We start from the raw sequence: 19,014 nt of genomic DNA, 5'->3' as shown, positions 1-19,014 counted from the left end.
ATTTTTATATTCTACAAACTGTTTTGAGACTATATTGAATCTAGCATTATCTGGGAGCAGTCAGAAGAATTGGCACTCAATTTAAAGCAAAATATCTTCTGTACTCAGACAATAACTACCAAAAGCATTTTTTAAATAGAAAAATCCCTGAAACCAATGGTTTGGGTTTGGAATGATTGTGCAATAAGAACAGTCCATGGCCATTGATTTTGTGAATACTTTATACAACTACATAATTAGCCATTTGATAAGTTTGGACAAGTTGCTATATAATTTACAGACTGTTCACCAGTAGATCATAATGGCTCCTTAGAAGCCAATTAGTCATAGCCTGTCAAGGCCAGTTGCAGCAATTCGGTGTATATGGATTATAATCCAAAAGACTGTAATTGTCCCAAATATACAGAAGACTTGACATGCTAAAAATATCAATTTTGGCAAAAAAATTATTTCTTTTTCACACTGATTCATTATTGAAAGAAATAATAATTGCTTGGAATTTACTGTTACACTGAAATAGCCATAGGCATAAGCACACATTGGGAATAAATGTTTTGACAATTTTCATTTTAAAAATGGAATCTTATTTTCCATTAAGAACATTATTAAAGACTTAAATTGGAAAACTTTTTGTTCCTTTCTACATAATTCTTCATAACTATTGATCTGCAGTTCTTTGGCCGAGGATATCATTTTCTTCATGAGTTCCTTGTGATCTTAGAAACTTGCTTTGCTGATAATTGTTTAATCCTTCAGTTGTCATCTCATAATATTTCCGTTATTCTATACATTATTCTTCTGATTCTGCACACTTCACATTGCATCAGGTATATGTCTTTCTAGGTTTTTCTGAACTCATCTTGTTTAAAAATTTTTAATGGTGTATTGTAATCCTTTACAACCATATACCACAACTTGTTTATCTACTCCCCAAGTGATGGACAACCCTTCAATTTCCAATTCTTTTCCACTACAAAAATAGCTGTTAAAATATTTTGGTACAGGTGGGTTCTTTTCCCTTTTCCCCGATCTTTTTGGGATTCAGCCCCAGTAGTGGTATTGTTGAATGAAAAGGTATGCATTATTTTATGACCTTTTGAGCCTATTTTCATATCACTTTCCAGAATGGTTCTATCAATTCATAGTCCCATAAACAGTGTATTAGTGTCCCAATTTTCCTACATCCCCTTCAACATTTATGATTTTCTTTATTTGTCATATTAGCCAATATGGTTCATGTGAAGTAGTATCTCAGAGTTGTTTTCATTTGCTTTTTAAAATAAATAGTAAGTTGAAGATTTTTTATGACTATGGATAGATTTTATTTCTTCCTCTGAGAACTGCCTGTTAATATCCTTTGACTATTTTTTGATTGAAGAATATTTTTATTCTTATAAATTTGATTCAGTTCTCTATATCTTTGAGAAATGAGGCATGTTTCAGAGATACCTGCTATATTTCCAAATGTTTTTCCCGTTCTAAACTTGGTTATATTGGTCTGGTTTGTACAAAAACTTTTTAAAATTCAACATAAATAAAAGGATACATTTTATTTTTTAAACATTCTCTGTACTTGTTTTGGTCATAAATTCTTCCTTTATCCATAAGTCTGAAAGGTAAACTTTTCCATGTCCCTCTAATTTGTTTATGGTATCATCCTTTATTTCTAGATCCAGTATTCATTTTGACTTTATCCTCATATATTGTGTGAGATAATGGTCTATGCCCAGTTTCTGCCATACTATTTTGCAACATTTTTCTAGCATTTTTGATCAAATAGTTACTTCTATCCCAAAAAAATTTGGATCTTTGAGTTTATTGGAACAATAACTTACTAAGGTCATTAAATAATATGTGTTTATTACCTAATCTATTCGAGTGAACCACTACATTATTTCTAAGCCAGTTCCATATTGTTTCATAATTATCACTTTATTGTATGATTTAAGATCTGATATGCCTAGTTTTCTTTTGTTCATTTTTTTCATTAATTCCCTTGATAATTTTGACCTTTTATTCTTCTAGATGAAATTAAATCATGAGTTAGGGTGAATGATATATCAATTTTGAAGGGTGGGGCTGACACTAAGGCCAATGCAAAAGCAGTTATTTTACTTAATTCAAAACCTTAATACTTATACTAACCTTAAAATCTAATCCTCATATAAAGGAGTACAGGATTTTTCTCTCACAAAAGAGTAATATCTTTCTGAATTGCCTATTCTAATTCCTTCCATTTATTTTTCTGCTCTTATAGCTATATTACATATATATATATATATGTATATATATATATTTTTACAACATTAATTAATAGTGGTAATGGGCATCCTTGCTTCACCCCAAAATTATAGTGGAATCCTCTAACTAATCCTCATTATAGTAATTCTTGTTGATGATTTTAGACAGATATCATTTATCATTTTGAAGAATATCCCTTTTATTCCAATGTTTTCTCATTTTTTAAAAATAAGGAATGAGTGTGTGTGTTGTTTTTTTGTCAGATACTTTTCTTGTATCTTTGGAAATAATTATATGGTTTCTGTTGGTTTTGCTATTGTTATGGTCAATTATGTTGATATTTTTCCTAACATTAGACTGTTTCTGCATTATTCAAATAAAACCCAACTGATGACTGTATATAATCTATGATACATAATCCTTGTGATATAATGCTGTAATCTCATTTCTAGTATTTTATTTGAAAATTTGGGATCAGTATTCATTAGGGAGGTTAGTCTATACCAGTGATTCCCAAAGTGGGTGCCACCGCCCCCTGGTGGGTGCTGCAGCAATCTAGGAGGGCAGTGATGGCCACAGGTACATTTATCTTTCCTATTAATTGCTATTAAAATTTAAGAAAATAATTTCCAGGGGGCTAAGTAATATTTTTTCTGGAAAGGGGGCGGTAGGCTAAAAAAGTTTGGGAACCACTGGTCTATACTCATTCTGATTAATCTATGGCATGTGTGCCAGAGGGGGCTGCTCCCTTCCCCCTTTCCATCACACCTGAGGATATTTTTCACATCCCCCATGCCCCTGCACAGCAGCCCAATGGGAATGCTTCCTCCCTCCCTCATCTGGGGTAAAGAGGTGGCTCACTTGTGATGTGAGAGTTGCAGTTTAGGGCACTCAGTCTTTAAAAGGATGACCATCACTGGCCTATAGTATTTATTTTCTCATTTTGGCTCTTCCTGGTTTAGGCATGAGTATATTTGCATCATAAAAATAGTATGGAAAGACTCTCTTTTCCTTATTTTTCCAAATAATTTATGTAGTATTGAAGGTAGTTGTTCTTTGAATATTTGGTACAATTCACTTGTGATTCCATCTTGTCCTGTGACCTTTTATTTTAGAGAGTCTTTTTGGTTTGTTCAGTATCTTTTTCTGTGATGGAGTTGTTTCAGTATTCTGTTTCTTTTTTGTCAATATGGGTAGTTTATATTTTTGTAAGTATTTGTCTATTTCATTTAAATTATCAGATTTATTGGCATGTAGTTGTTCAGAATAAATTTAAATTATTCCTTAACTTCAATATTGGTTGTTATTTTGCCTTTTTAATTCTTTTAGACTGGTAATTTGTTTTTCTTATTTTTAATAAAGTTGACCAATGGTTTATTTGATTTATTGATGTTTTTAAAAAATGATTCCTGTCTTATTTATTAGGTCAATGGTTTCCTACTTTTTAATTTTAATAGTCCCTCCTTTGACTTTCAGAATTTCCAATTTGCTGTTTAATTGGGAATTTTTAATTTGTCCTTTTTCTTTTTTTTAATTCTATACTCAAATATTGTATCTGCCCTTTCTCTCTTTTTATTGATATCAGTATTTAGAGATATAAATTTACCCCTAAGTGCCTCTTTTGATTGCATTCCATAAATTATCCTATGCTGTCTCCTCAATTGACATTTTCTATAACTTTAACAAAGTGTTGGTTATTTCTCTGATTTATTCTGTGACCCACTAATTTTGAAGTTAAAATTATTTAGTTTTCAATTAATTTTTGTTCTTTCTCTTACTCTTTCTTTAGTGATAGATTATTAATTGGCACAATGACTTAAAATAATCATTCCCTTTATTCTGGAAACACTGTAATTACAATCCAAGGAAGCATCACAGTGTTAGGTAAGAGTTGAAAATTAGGAACAAAACATTGCAACAAACTGTGCCACCTACAAACTTGGTCCACTATAATGGCCATAATAATTGTAGCTTCTATGTTCTCTTCTATTTCTCATGAATAAATACTCAAAGGAGTTAGAGAAAAAAATAGCAGTAAAAGGAAGAGGAAAAGTAAAAGAAGAGGAGGAGTAGGAACAAGAGGAAGAAGATGATTCAATTTGTTTCAGAGTTGACTGGAGCTTAATCTGTTTTGCCACCAAGGCTTTCTCTCCACTCCATAATATTTTGTTGCTTCATTATGTGTGTATATTTACATATTTCATAAGTATAATGGCAAGATTCAGATTTTTTAACTCCATGTACTCTGGTACAGAATTTTCCCAATGAATTAATGTCTAAAACCATGGCACAAAAATTAAAATATAATTTAAATGTGTTGTAATGAGTTTTTATCAATTTTATTTGTGTCAATATTCATTATATTTTACATATGCATTCTCATATGTCAGAGTATTTTACAAATTATCTAATCAAAACCCCTTTTTCATATATGAGGAAATTAGCAGAGAAGGTAATTTTTGTGTCCATTATTACATAGCTGGTTGTTAGGAAAATGAGAACTAGAGAGAAACAATATTTCCTCCCTTCCAATGCAATGTTGTTGCTGTTGCTGTTGTTGTTATTGTTGCTGCTGCCACCATATTTCTTTGTCTTTTTCAAGACCATTTTTTAATGAACCAACAAATCAATTTATTTCAACAACAATATAAATAATTTAAATTTTCAGATTTTCAAGAGTATCATTTAAATAAATTAAGTAAATATTTAAATAAATTTAAATGATAAATACTTAAATAATTTTGACATTAGACTCCATCCATAAGAAGAGATGGAGTATTATTCACTCAGGCAATGAGAACTGGCAATTCATTTGTTTCTCATTAATGAAGATCTCTGATTTTTAAGGCATGAATGTAGAAGTAAGAGGAGAGACTTCAGGTAGGAGAGACTTGCAATCAGGTAGGAAATTACTTCTCAGTGAATTTATATTAATTTGGAAAATAGCTTTACAGTTTCTCATCAGATTGACAGCTATTACACTTATGAAGAAATGTTCAGAGGACTTAGAAAACTGCCATCTTTTCTACCATTATTCAATCTACTATCCTGTATTCCAAAATGTATTATAGTGTACTCTATAAGTCATCACAATTATCCTTGGACTAGCACATCCTTCTGTTAGTCTGGCATTGGTTTAATCTACCCATGGTGAATCTAATTATTGATTCCTTTTCCCTTTTTCAAAATGTTAGTGTTTTCTTCATTGGTGATCAGCTGTCTCCCCACCTGCTGTTGTTCTCTCAACAAGAACTAATGGACAGTCATAATAACCCCTTTACGGCTTCTTCTGAGACTGATTCCTATGAAGCCTTTAGGTAAAAATTCAGAATTTGAATTGTGTTTGTTAATTTTCCAAATGAATTATGCATCTGGTTTTGATTACTAAGCCTAGGAGGAGGGTGCTTAATTAGAGATTATATAGCAATTTTATATTTGTTTCAATTGATTATGGTAATTTCTCTTTATATTATATTTTATTATGATGATGAGTGAATAATTGTTAACACCTGCTTCTCATATCAGTAAGGACATTTGGTAAATATTTTTGAGACAGACAAGCTTCATACTGATGTTTGATTTAAATTAAATAAATTAATTTTAATGCAATTGTTTCACATCAAAAATGTTTATTCTTTGGCATCCTTTTCATTATGAATGCCATGGTGCTCAGTTTTGAAAGCTAGTAATTTGTAGTATGTATGATGTACGCAGTCCTTAGATATTTATGCTAATGCACAACTTTCCTAAATCCATATGATAGTAACATGATAAAAATCTCATTTTCTTGCCTTCAGCTTCTCCAAACTACTACTCTAAATCTCAGAAAAATAGATTCATAAAATTATTTTTCAAATATCATATTCTCTCCCAAAGTATAGGGCATTCAAGCACTTTCAAAACTTTCACAAGTTATTTTCAGTTATTTCCCTCTAAAACTCTACTATGTTTGTCAAAGTATATATATATATATATATATATATATATATATATATATATATATATATATATATATATATATATATATAGGTAATGGGTTTATTTTCCTTGTCTTCTCAATGTTTAGGGGAGAAATTTGGAAAATAGAAGAAATTTAGAACTGAAACAAATAAATTTGAATTTAAAAAATCAATTTAAATTAAAAAATTCATAGCATAAATATAATCAAATATGAACTTGAAGGTATGAAACTTCAAAAATTCTTAATAATTGGTCAATCAAACTACACTTGAATATTGCCAATAATTGGGCACTTATTATTAAAGTATCCAATTCAGTTTTCACATGGTTTTAATTATAAGAAAATGTTTCTTAATTTTGAACTAAAATCTTTTTCTCTATAGTATTCACCTATGGGATTTAGTTATGAAAACTATAATCTAGTAGAAAAAATGTATTCTCTTATCCATTGTAAAGTTTTCTAAATACTGAAAAAACATACTTTTCCTGCTGCTAGTCATATAGGATATATTCAAACCATGTGATGATCCCAAAATAAAATTATTTTCAATCTCTTTATCAGCCCTCTAAAAAAACATATTTCTGCCAGCCAATTACCTTTTAAAAATGAGATTCCTAACTGAACACAAAAACTTTCTTAAAATATGCCAGATTACAGTGGAACTACCCACTTCCTTCTTTTGTGTTTAGTTATAAATCTAATTTTCTGTGCACTACGATTCTAGAAATATAGATTGATTTTATATTCATTTACTTAGCTTCCATATCATATTGGTGATTTGTACTGAGTTTCATAAAAACTAATATATATATTTTCACATGAATTATTGTCCAGTCATTCCTCTCTCTTTATTCTGTATTTACTTAATTGTTTTATTTTAAGACCAAGTTTAGTAGTTTACTTATTAAATATGATTTTAGTTTAATTGTTTAATTGGTCTGTTGTAGAAAATTATTTTGAAAATATTAGTTATTTTACCCGATTTCAAGTCATTTGAAAATAGGATAAATAATTCATTTTGCTACCACCCTGGTCAAACCTTCATTTCACATAATACCTTTTTTATTCACCAATAGGAATGCAGACAATAGAGTAAAGAATTCTCTTTCACAAATTGACTCACTCATTTTGAAGAATTAGATTATTTAGTTTCTAATTAATTTATAATTTACCATTACATGAATACTAAATGATCATATTTTTAACTGTAGAATGATGTGGAAAAGTTGCATTTACTGTATCTACTTTTCTGCATTTAGTTATGAAGGTTTTATGTCCTAGTACATGGTCATTTTTTGCATATATACCATGTGCTACCGAAAAGACAGTATCCCTATTCAATTTTTTCCCAATATCCACTAAATTTAACTTTCTGAAATTCTATTAACTTATTTTATTTCTTTCTTGTTTTTTTTTTACTAAATTTATCTAGTTCTGACATGGTAAGGTTGAAGTCCCCCACTTGTATAGTTTTACTGTCTTTTTCCTCTTAAAAAGCTTTACTTTCTCTAAAAATCTAGAGACTATACCATTTGGTCCATATATGTAAGTACTGTTATTACTTAATTGTCTAAACTACTTTTTGTCAATATGTAATTACCTACCTTATCTCCTTTAATAAAATCTATTTTTGGTTAAGCTTTGTCTGAGATCATGATTGCTATTCCTGCTTTTTAAAATCTTAATTGAAGTCCAACAGATTCTGTTTCATTTACATTTACTCTCTGTGTGCCTACTGTCTAAAAATGTATCTTGTAAACAATATATTGTAGGATTCTGTTTTTTATCCACTTTGCTAACCACTTCGCTATCCACTTCTTTTTTATGGGTGTTTATCCTATTTACATTCATGGTTATGATTACCATCTGTATATTCCTCTCCATCTTGTTTTTCCCTCTTAATGCTTCACTTTCTCCTTTCACATTCTCCCTCCACCCAAGTATTTAGCTTTTAATAACTCCTCCCAAGTAGGAGCAGTACAAGAAGACAAGGGGCTTCCATGCCCAAATAACCCCAAAATGTAAAACTTCTGGGTAGATAGGAAGTCAGGGGCTTTCTATTCAGCAAGGCTGTGGACATAAGCCCAGAAGGTCCCAGAACGCAACGCCTCTGGGTAGCCATTAGCTTAGAAAACAGTAAGATACATAGTCTTTCCCCTTAGCTTGAACCCAACCCATTTTCCTCTTCAAGTTACCAGATGTCCTTGCCAACACTAAAGCAAGAATTTCATTAGGAGTTCAGCTAGGGAGTCACCTACTAAATTACTAAACTCAGCTGGACAATCATGCATTAACATATAGATCCATTAACTATATAAAACTTTTGTCTGTGATCACTGAAGTGACCTTTGTTAATTATTCTTACCTTGTGAATCATTACCTATCATTGTTTCAGTATGAAGATTACCTAATTCTAATACCTACGTCATTTTCCCAGTAAATTGTAGACCCCAATGTAACGAACTTTGCCATCACTCTGAGAAACTGCCTGTGTAGTTCTTGGTCAGAACAGACTCTCCTATAATCTCAACACCCATGCTTCAGGCTGTGGCTTGATGACCCATGAGGCCATTTCCTGAGCTGTTCTTTGGCACACCCATCCCATTCCCACTCCCTTATATTACTCTGCTCCCCACCACAACCTTTCTTATTCCCCTTCTACTTTTCAGTAGGATACTATATGGTTCTATACCCCAAACAATCTGGCTGTTATTCCTTCTCTGAGTCAGAAATACAATCATTTGAACTTATTGGATTCCTTATTTTTTTTTCCTTTCTTAATTACCTTTTGTTGATTCTCTTGAGTTCTGCATTTGGGCATCAAATTTTCTGTTTAAGTCTGGTCTTTTCTTCAGGAATGCTTGGAAATCTTCTATTTTATTAAATTACCATACTTTCCCCTGCAAGAATATAGTCAATTTTGCTGGGTAGTTGATTCTTCATTATAGACCCAGTTCCCTTGCTTTCTGGAATATCATATTACATGCCTTCTGGTTCTTCAGGGTGGATACAGTTAGGTCCTGTGTAATCCTGACTAGCTCCATGATACCCAAATTGTTTCTTTTTAGCAGCTTATAGTATCTTTTCCTTTCTCTGGAAGTTCTTAAACTTGGCTATAAAATTCCAGGGCATTGTCAGTTGGGAATTTAATGCTAGAGGTGATCTGTGGAGTCTTTCAATATCTACCCTGTTGTTCAAGAATGTCAGGGCAGTTTTCTTGGATAATTTCCTATAGAATGGTGTCCAGAATTTTTCTTTGGTCATGATTTTCAGGTAGTCCAATAATTCTTAAAACGTCTCTTCTGGATCTATTTTTCCAGGTCTGTTGTTTTATCCATGAGGTGTTTCATATTTTCCTGAATTTTCTCATTCTTTTGATTTTGTTTTATAGATTCTTGCTGCCTTGTGAAATCATTCACTTCTAATTGTTCAATTCTAATTTTTAAAGATTTAATTTCATCCCTGACTTTTTAATGCTAATTTTCCATTTGGACTATTTTTCTTCATAGGCCATTGTTTTTATCTTTTACTTTCTTTGCCTTCTTTTTGAGCTAGTCAATTCTGGATTTTAAAACACTTTTATTGTTTTAGTTTGTGTGCCTCTATTTCCAGATGACCTGTTTTGCTTCATAAGTTCTTTTCCTAATTTTATTCAACCTCTCTTATTTGTTTTTTATTGTATTTTGAGTTCTTCCAAAGCCTGAGTCCAACCCATTGGAGTTTCTGAGTTTTTCTTGGTATTCCTTGGTCCTCCTCCCTTCCCTTTGTTCTTTGTTCATTACCTGAATAGAAGCTGTCAATTATAATTTATTTTTTTCTTTTTCTGTTGCTTATTTATTTTTTTACCTTCTTTTCCTCTCCTTATTGGCTATATTCTTGCTCCTCTTTTTATTTGCTGGATATGTCAGTTTGGGTTTTTCTGCCCTGAAGGGGTTTCTTCTCTTCTTAGTTGATCAACTGGATTAGATCTGTTTTATCAATGTTCCCTGAGGCCAAATCTTCCCCAGCTTCCAGCAGAGTCTGAAAGTGAAAGTGAAAGTGTAGAAGCTAAAGGTAATTTCCCTCAGGTTTCCTCTCTACTCCTTTCTTCCAACCTCCTCCCTGCCAGCTGCCTGGTAAAGAGCCCTGAACTTCCCATGGGTCTACCAAGGTATTTGGTCAAGGTTGTAGCCTTTGCCCTGGGATCCCAGACAGCTGAATTTCTACCATGTCTCAGTGCAGTGGGTGGGGGTGGGTACTGAGTCTTGAATGAGTATTCCACTTTATCTGTGTATCTTTCAGGTTGAATCAAATAAGAGAGACCTGTGGCTTTGTCTTGAGGTTCAGTTTGACTTTCGGTCTATTTTGTACTCTCTGTATTCTTGTTTTTTATTAGCTCTGTGAGATTGAGCCTTTCTGCCCTCTGGAGGTTTATTCTCTGCACTATTGATAAACTGTATTAAGCCAGTTGAGCTGATCTTCAGAGCTAAATATGCCCTGAAGTCAAAAAAATCTTCCAGAGTCAGAGGTCTAAGATGGAGGTGTGGTGGCTGAAGGCTGAGATCAGACTGTCCTCTTCTCTGCTCCTCTCCTTCAGCTGCCTTCTTGCCAGTTGTGGTCAGAGCCCTAGCTTCTGGTAGCTGTGGTAGCAAGGTGCTCTGGGTTGGAGCCCTCATGCTGAAATCCCACCAAATACACCAGTCTCAGCACAGTAGATGGAGGAGGGGCACTGGGACCTTCCTTCTTTATTTTTCTTAAACCTGAGAATTCAAACTTCTCTGAGTACCTTTTAAATTGAATCGAGCAGGAGGGTTCCACAGCCCTATCTTGTTTTCGGATTTGGTTTTATGTCCCTCTCGAAGTGCTTTATTTTTGATTGGTGTGGAAGGGTTTTCACAGAGGAATCAACTTTTGCTGCTTCTAAGACACCATCTTGACTCCTCCTCTTGGCTCTGTTTTCTGGGGATTTGAGGTACCCTCTTAAACTTCATTCCCTCCTTGTTGTTATTCTCAGTTTGTTTTCTGGTTTTTTATCAGTTTCAGTTCTTAGAGGATGATGTGAAAGTAAAAATAAATCTCCTTCCTTACTTACACTAAGTGACTTGTGGTTTCATCTCACCTGGCTAAACAAAAAATCCAGAAGAATATTTCTTTCATTTGTTTTTCCCACTTTTCTTCCCATTTTTTCTTCTTTCTTACTTGGTTCTTAAGCTCCTTTTTGAGCTCTTCCAGAACTTATGACCAATTTCCACTTTTTGGGGGGAGTTTGCATTTGTTTGCTTGTTTCTCACTTTCTTCTGTTACTTCTGTATTTTTATCTTTTTATCTATAGAAAATTTATCTATAGAAAATTTATCCATAGAAAAATTTTATCTATAGAAAATGCGAAGAACTTTTTTTTTTTGCTGTTGTTTATTCCTGTTACCACTGTAGGATTGGGATTCCTGCATGTTAGTGGTCATTGCTTTCTTAGCTTCTGTTTTGCAGGTCTTTGCCTTGGGACTATCTTCCCTTCCCTGTCAGAGTCCCTATGATGGCAGATAGATCTGTGATGTTTTTTTTTTGTGTATGAGGCTTCAAAGCATTTTCCTCAGCTGCTGCTGCTGTCCTTTGTTGTTGTTTCTGCCACTCTGAATCTTACCTCCAGTGGCTTGTGTTTTCAAAGATAGGTCTGTGGTGTAGCACTCTGCTCTGAGATTTGTTCTGAGGCTATCTTCCCAGACCCTGACATCACTGAGGTGGCTATGCTGCTGCCCCCCACTGCCCCAGGATAAAGCTCTGTGCTATTAAGCCTCCAATCTCATTGCCCAGGTTTGGTGCAGCCCTCAGGGGTAAGTCTGTGGTGATTTCAACCAGCCTCTGAGAATTTGGAGATTTACCTGGCCCTGTTTCTGACTCTGGTATGGTAGGTGGGGGAGAGGGGTAGTCAGTCTACTGCATTTCCTCCTACAGCTTTGCCCCCTTTTAGTGTGGGAATCTCTTCTCAATGACTATCTTTCATGCTGTGTCCAGTGGAAGAGCCCCTTTAACCATCCTGTTTTGACTTCTGTCCTTTTGAGATGCATTGTAATGATTGGTTTGGAAGAAAATCCTGCATGGCTCCAAGATTTTTCTGCTATCATCATCTTGGCTCCTGATTTTCTACTACTTTCCTATTTAATAAACTCAATTGTCTACATATTACTTTCATGACTGAATATAAAATCTTATGCATGATTTTTATGATTAAAAATTTCTCCTAATAATATTTATACACAATTTCATTATATGTTGACCCTATATAAATGATTTCATTTATTTTCCCAATTATATATACTAGTAATTTTCAACATATGTTTTCCAAAATTACAGCCCAAACCATTTCCCACTCTCCATTTCCTACTCCCCAATTCTGAGATGGTAAGGAATTTTTTCTGGGCTATACAGGTATTAAAATCCAAAACATGCATTCATACTGGACATTGTGTGAAGAGTACACTCATACTAAATCAAAACCATTTAATTAAAACCATAATTAAAGTAATCTGAAAGATAGTATTATTGCACAATTTCCTAAACACTAGTATGCAATTTAGATCAACTGAATCAAAATCCCCAAGCTGTAAAGATTTAGGTTTATTGTAAGAGGGCCAAGTCCTACAATAAAGCCAGACTCCTGGTGAAGACCAGAAGACCTCAACTATTGTGAGAGGATTTCTTTTATATCCAAATAAATAGATAAGTTTTTAAAACAGTGCAAAAATAGCCCAATAAAATAAATCACATTTCTTTGAGAATAGAAGCAATATATAGAAACAGAATGCAGCCAGGAATAGTATTGCAGGATCAAAGGGGATGCACAATTTTATGGCCCTTTGGTCATATTTCCAAATTACCTCCCAGAATGGTTGGATCAGTTTACAACTTTACCAACAATTCATTAGTGTCTCAATTTTGCTATATGCCTTCCAACATTTATCATATTCCTTTACCATCATATTGACCAATCTGATAGGTGCAAGTTGGTATCTAAGCATTGTTTTAATTAGTATTTTTCTAATCAAATTTGATTTAAAATATTTTATAAGATTATTGATAGCTTTGATTCCTTCATTTAAAAATTGCTTTTTCATATATTTTAACAATTTCTCAACTTGGGAATGGTTTGTATTTTCATGAATTTGACTTAGTTCTGAATAGATTTGAGAAATTAAATATTTATCAGAGAAATGTGTTATAAAATTTTTCCCTTCTAATATTTGTTACATTGCCCTAGTGTAGAAGCTTTTTAAATTTTATATAATCAAAAATTATTCATTTTACATCTTATAATATTCTCTACTTCTTTTTAATCATAAATTCTTCCCTTATCCATAGATCTTCCTGTAAACTATTTTATGTTCTTGTATGTTAGCTTATTATATTACTCTTTATATCTAAGTCATATATCCAGTTTGAACATATCTTGGTTATATACTTTATTACATATTGTTCTATACATAGTTTTTGCCATGCTGGGTTTCTTATTTTAAAAAACAATAGACTGTTAAGTTCATTTGCCCCTGTATATTGTGTGTGTAATCTATTCCATAGCTTTATCATTCCATTTCTACACACTATTAAATACTGATAGTGATAATGGGCATCCTTGCTTCACCTCATATTTTATTGGGAAGGCTTCTAACTAGTTCCCATTACAGGTGATAATTGCTGATGACTTTTGGTACATACTATTCATCATTTTAAGGAATGGCCCATTTATACTGATGTTTCGTAGTGTTTTTTTAAAACATTTATTAATATTCATTTTTAACATGGTTACATGATTCATGCTCCTACTTTCCCCTTTGCCCCCCGCATTCCCCCCACCCATGGCCGATGCATATTTCCACTACTTTTGTCATGTGTCCTTGATCAAGACCTATTTCCAAATTGTTGGTGGTTGCATTGGTGTGGTAGTTTCGAGTCCACACCCTGAATCATGTCCACCCTGACCCATGTGTTCAAGCAATTGTTTTTCTTATGTTTCCTCTCCTGCAGTCCTTCCTCTGAATGTGGGCAGCGTTCTTTACCATAAATCCCTCTGGATTGTCCTGGGTCATTGTATTGCTGCTGGTACAGAATTCCATTACATTCGATTTTACCATAGTATATCAGTCTCTGTGTACAATGTTCTTCTGGCTCTGCTCATTTCTCTTTGCATCACTTCCTGGAGGTCTCTCCAGTTCGCCTGGAACTCCTCCAGTTTATTATTCCTTTTAGCACAATAGTATTCCATCACCAGCATATACCACAGTTTGTTCAGCCATTCCCCAATTGAAGGACATACCCTCCTTTTCCAGTTTTTGCCACCACAAGAAGCTCAGCTATAAATACTTTCGTACAAGTCTGTTTATCTATGATCTCTTTGGGGTACAAACCCCAAAAGAAGTTTTTTGGTAGTTTGATAGGTATGGCACTAAATAGGTAAATTAATTTGGGTAGAATTGTCATTTTTATTATGTTAGCTCGTCCTACTCATGAGCAATCTATGGCTTTCCAATTGTTTAGATCCAGTTTTATTTGTTTGGAAAGTGTTTTGTAGTTGTTTTCATATAATTGCTGTGTTTGTTTTGGTAGATAGATTCCTAAGTATTTTCTATTGTCTAGGGTGATTTTAAATGGTGTTTCTCTTTCTACTTCTTGTTGCTCTAATGTGTTGGAAATGTATAGAAATGCTGATGATTTATGTGCATTTATTTGTATCCTGCAACTTTGCTAAAGTTGTTGATTATTTCTACAAGCTTCTTAGTTGATTCTCTAGGATTTTTTAAGTAGGCCATCATATCATCTGCAAAGAGTGATAGCTTAGTCTCCTCATTGCCTATTTTGATACCTTCAATTTCTTTTTCTTCTCTAATTGCAACTGCTAGTGTTTCTAGTACTATATTGAATAATAGAGGTAATAATGGGCATCCTTGTTTTACTCCTGATCTTATTGGGAAGGCTTCTAATTTATCCCCATTGCATATGATGTTTCTTAATGGTTTTAGGTATATACTGTTTATTATTTTTAGGAAAGGTCCTTCTATTCCTATACTTTTCAGTGTTTTCAATAGGAATGGATGCTGTATTTTGTCAAAGGCTTTTTCAGCATCTATTGAGATAATCATGTGATTTTTAAATTGTCTCTGCTAACCTGTGACGGGTCTGAGGGTCTAGCCTCAGGTCGAGTAAAGCCTTTTGGTCTCACTCTGCACTTGATCAGGTCAGGCACCCTATGGATTGCCTTGCCCTGACTTGTAACTTCTAGAGATTGGGTAGTGCCTATCTCTGGGCTTACACAGGCCTAGAAAGTTGTGGTCCATTTCGTAACAGGGACCAGGTTCTCATTGCAAGTTCCGGCTGGGGCCCCTTGCCTTGTTCTGACCTTACACAGACCATGTATGCCATAGAGATGGACTTGTGCAGGGATTTAAGACCTCCCTGAAGGCTTGGGCCAGGATACTTGCCCTTCCTTTGGGCTCACACCAGATAGGTGCCTTGTTGGCTGCCTTGATGTGGGGCTTCAGACCTTGGCTTGGGCTCAGCCAGAGCCTCAGCACAGGTATACATTGGCATATTATTTCTATACTTTATTCTTTCCTCTCACTCCAGTGAAGCAGAACCTCTCTTACTAATTTTCCAGTTTTTATCTGAATGAAAATTGCTTCACTCCTTCCTCTTGTTAGTTCTTTCACTCCAGATTTCTTTTTGAATAATTTCTTCAATTTTGATTGTAGAAGATTCTCATAGTGTTTCAAGCCACTCTACTATCTTGGCTCCAACCATAGAATTCTCCTGTATACAATTTTAATAGTTGTTCTCTGACATTTTGCAATCCACATTCTTTCCACTTTTCCCATCACTCTCCCTTGCCCAAGACAGTAGGTAATATGAGTTGTAGATGAGCTCTCATGCAACACATATTCCTATGTTTATCATGTGGTAAAAGGAGACACATGTCACTTACAGAAGAAAAATAATCCAAGAAGGAAATAAAGTGATAATTGCTGTGTTTCAAACTGCATTCATATTCCATCAGCTCCTTCTATAGCAGAGGATGACTTTTTCATCATGAGTCCCTTAGAAATGTCTTGGATTCTCATATAGTTGATAATAGTTGTCATTCACTATAAATAAAAATACATTATTGCTGTTACTGTGTATAATGTTCTGCTTCTACTCACTTCACTTCACATTACTTTATATAAGTCTTTTAAAGATTTTTTAGTATCATCCTGTTCATCGTTGCTTATGGTACAATAGTAGTCCATTACAATAATCTACCACAATTTGTTCAGCTATTCCCAGATTGATGGACATATCTTCAGTTTCTAAATCTTTGCCTCCTTAAAAAAGCTACTATGAATACTTTTGTACAAGTGGGTCCTTTGCTCTTATCTTTTATCTCTTTGGGATATAGACTACTAATGGTATTGCTGGATAAAGGGGTATATGTAATTTAATAGCCTTTTAGCCATAGTTTCAAATTGTCTGCAGTGTTGCTGTATCGTTTCACAACTACGTCATCATTGCATTAATGCCCCAATTTTCCAACTAACTGTCTTCCATTTATCATCGTCCCTTTGTAATAGCAATTACCATTATAGGTGTAAGATGGTTATCTCAGATTTATTTTAATTTGCATTTGTCTAATTAATAGTAATAAGGAACATATTTTTAAATGATTAAAGATAGTTTTAATTTCTATCTTTGAGAACGCCCTGTTCATATCCTTTGACCATCTATCTATACCTAGAAGTCTACCATTCCATTAAATATTTATTTTGTTCCCTGGATTATTATGTTCAGTTCTACTGGGTATGTCATCTTGATTGCAATCCAAGATCATTTTTACTTTACAGAATATAATATTCCATATACTCTGTTCTTTTAAAGTAAAAGCTATTAAGTTTAGGTCATAATTTCCCCCCTGTGAGCTAGTGTTATTGGTTTCCCTAATGTGACTTAAAAAATAATACTCTGGAGGTTCCGGGTTAAGATGGCGGCAGAGTAAGAAGCAGCTTTAACCTCTCCTGACCGAAGCACACAAAACTCCTCAAGGGGACATAAAAACAATTCCAGACGAACGGAGGAACCCCACAACAGGGCACAGCATGGAAGGTAGGTGGAATCGAGGCATTTCCATGCTATAAAGGGGTGAAACAGCTCTCACTAAATTGCGGGCTGAGCAACCACCCCACCCCTAACCCCTCCACACAAAACACCTATAGCGCTGAAGCCAGCTAAAAAGAAATAGAGCAAGTTTGGGGCACCCATCTAGTCATTGGCAGCTCCAGGGCCTGTTCCTGAGAGCAGCAAGATTTAGGACCCCAAAAAGCTAACGAACGCACACAAAATTTGAGTGCAGGAGCAGGACCCTGAGAGCGGACGCAGGGCGCAGAGAGCGGGCCAAGAGCTCAGGCACAGGTGGAGGCATGGGTGGAGGCAGACACAGCCACAAGCTAAAGCTCTGAAACCCTGAGTGGGGAAACAGTGCAGACGGGTATACGACTGTGGAAGCAGCGCCCTGAGACTTGTAAAGAAACCTCTGGCAGACAATCAAGCAAGGGGGTCCACCAGGGGGCTTGACTGCGGACAGACCCTGAGCGCGAGGATAAAGCTGAGAAGCTGCTGGGCTAATGATGGCTACCCAGTCTCAGGAAGTTCAGAAGAGAAAGATTAACAACAAGAAAAAGAAGTCTTTAACACTCGACAACTTTTACACAGAGAAAATCCAGACAACCCAGCAAACAGAGGAGGAGAACAAACAAGCATCTGGACCCTCCTCAAATAAGGAAAACTCCTCACAAGCTATGGAAGAGTTCAAAACTGAGATTTTGAGGAAAATGGAAGAGATCTGACAAGAAAATAACTGTTTAAAAGGTAGAATCTTGCAATTGGAAAGTGAGGCTCAGAAACCAAATGAACTGATAAGCAAATTGAACACCAGAAAAGTATAAGGAAAAAGGGGGTAGGAAGAGGGGAGGATTCGAAAATGTCAGCAAATGCACAACTGATGATTATAACTCTGAATGTGAATGGGATGAAATCGCTCATAAAACGGAAGCAAATAGCAGAGTGTATTAGAAACCAAAATCCCACCATATGTTGTCTACAAGAAACACATATGAGGCGGGTGGACATACACAAGTTTAAGGTTCAGGGTTTGAGCAAAATCTTTTGGGCGTCAAATGAGAAAAAGAAGGCAGGAGTGGCTATTATGATTTCTGACAAAGCCAAAGTAAAAATAGATATGATTAAAAAGACAGGGAAGGTCATTACATCCTGATTAAAGGCAGTATAAACAATGAGGAAATAACACTGCTCAATATGTATGCACCAAGTGGCACAGCACCCAAATTCATAAAGGAGAAACTGGCAGAGCTCAAGAAGGAAATAGATAGTAAAACCATACTAGTGGGAGATCTAAATATTCCTCTGTCAGATCTAGATAAATCAAACCGAAAAATAAATAAGTAAGAGGTAAGAGAGGTGAATGAAGTCCTAGAAAAATTAGATTTAATTGACATGTGGAGAAAAATAAATAGGGACAAAAAGGAATACACCTTCTTCATTGAAGAAAATGACAATGATGAGACATCCTACCAAACTCTGTGGGATGCGGCCAAGGCAGTACTCAGGGGGAAATTTATATCCTTGAGTGCATATATTAACAAATTAAGGAGGGCAGAGATCAATGAATTGGGCATGCAACTCAAAAAATTAGAAAGCAAGCAAATTAAAAATCCCCAGATGAAAACTAAATTAGAAATATTAAAAACCAAGGCAGAAATTAATAAAATCGAAAGTAAAAGAACTATTGAATTAAT

This window comes from Gracilinanus agilis, chromosome 3 (assembly GCF_016433145.1).
Source record: "Gracilinanus agilis isolate LMUSP501 chromosome 3, AgileGrace, whole genome shotgun sequence".
Lineage (NCBI taxonomy): Eukaryota > Metazoa > Chordata > Mammalia > Didelphimorphia > Didelphidae > Gracilinanus > Gracilinanus agilis.
Note: the sequence above shows the minus strand (reverse complement) of the source record.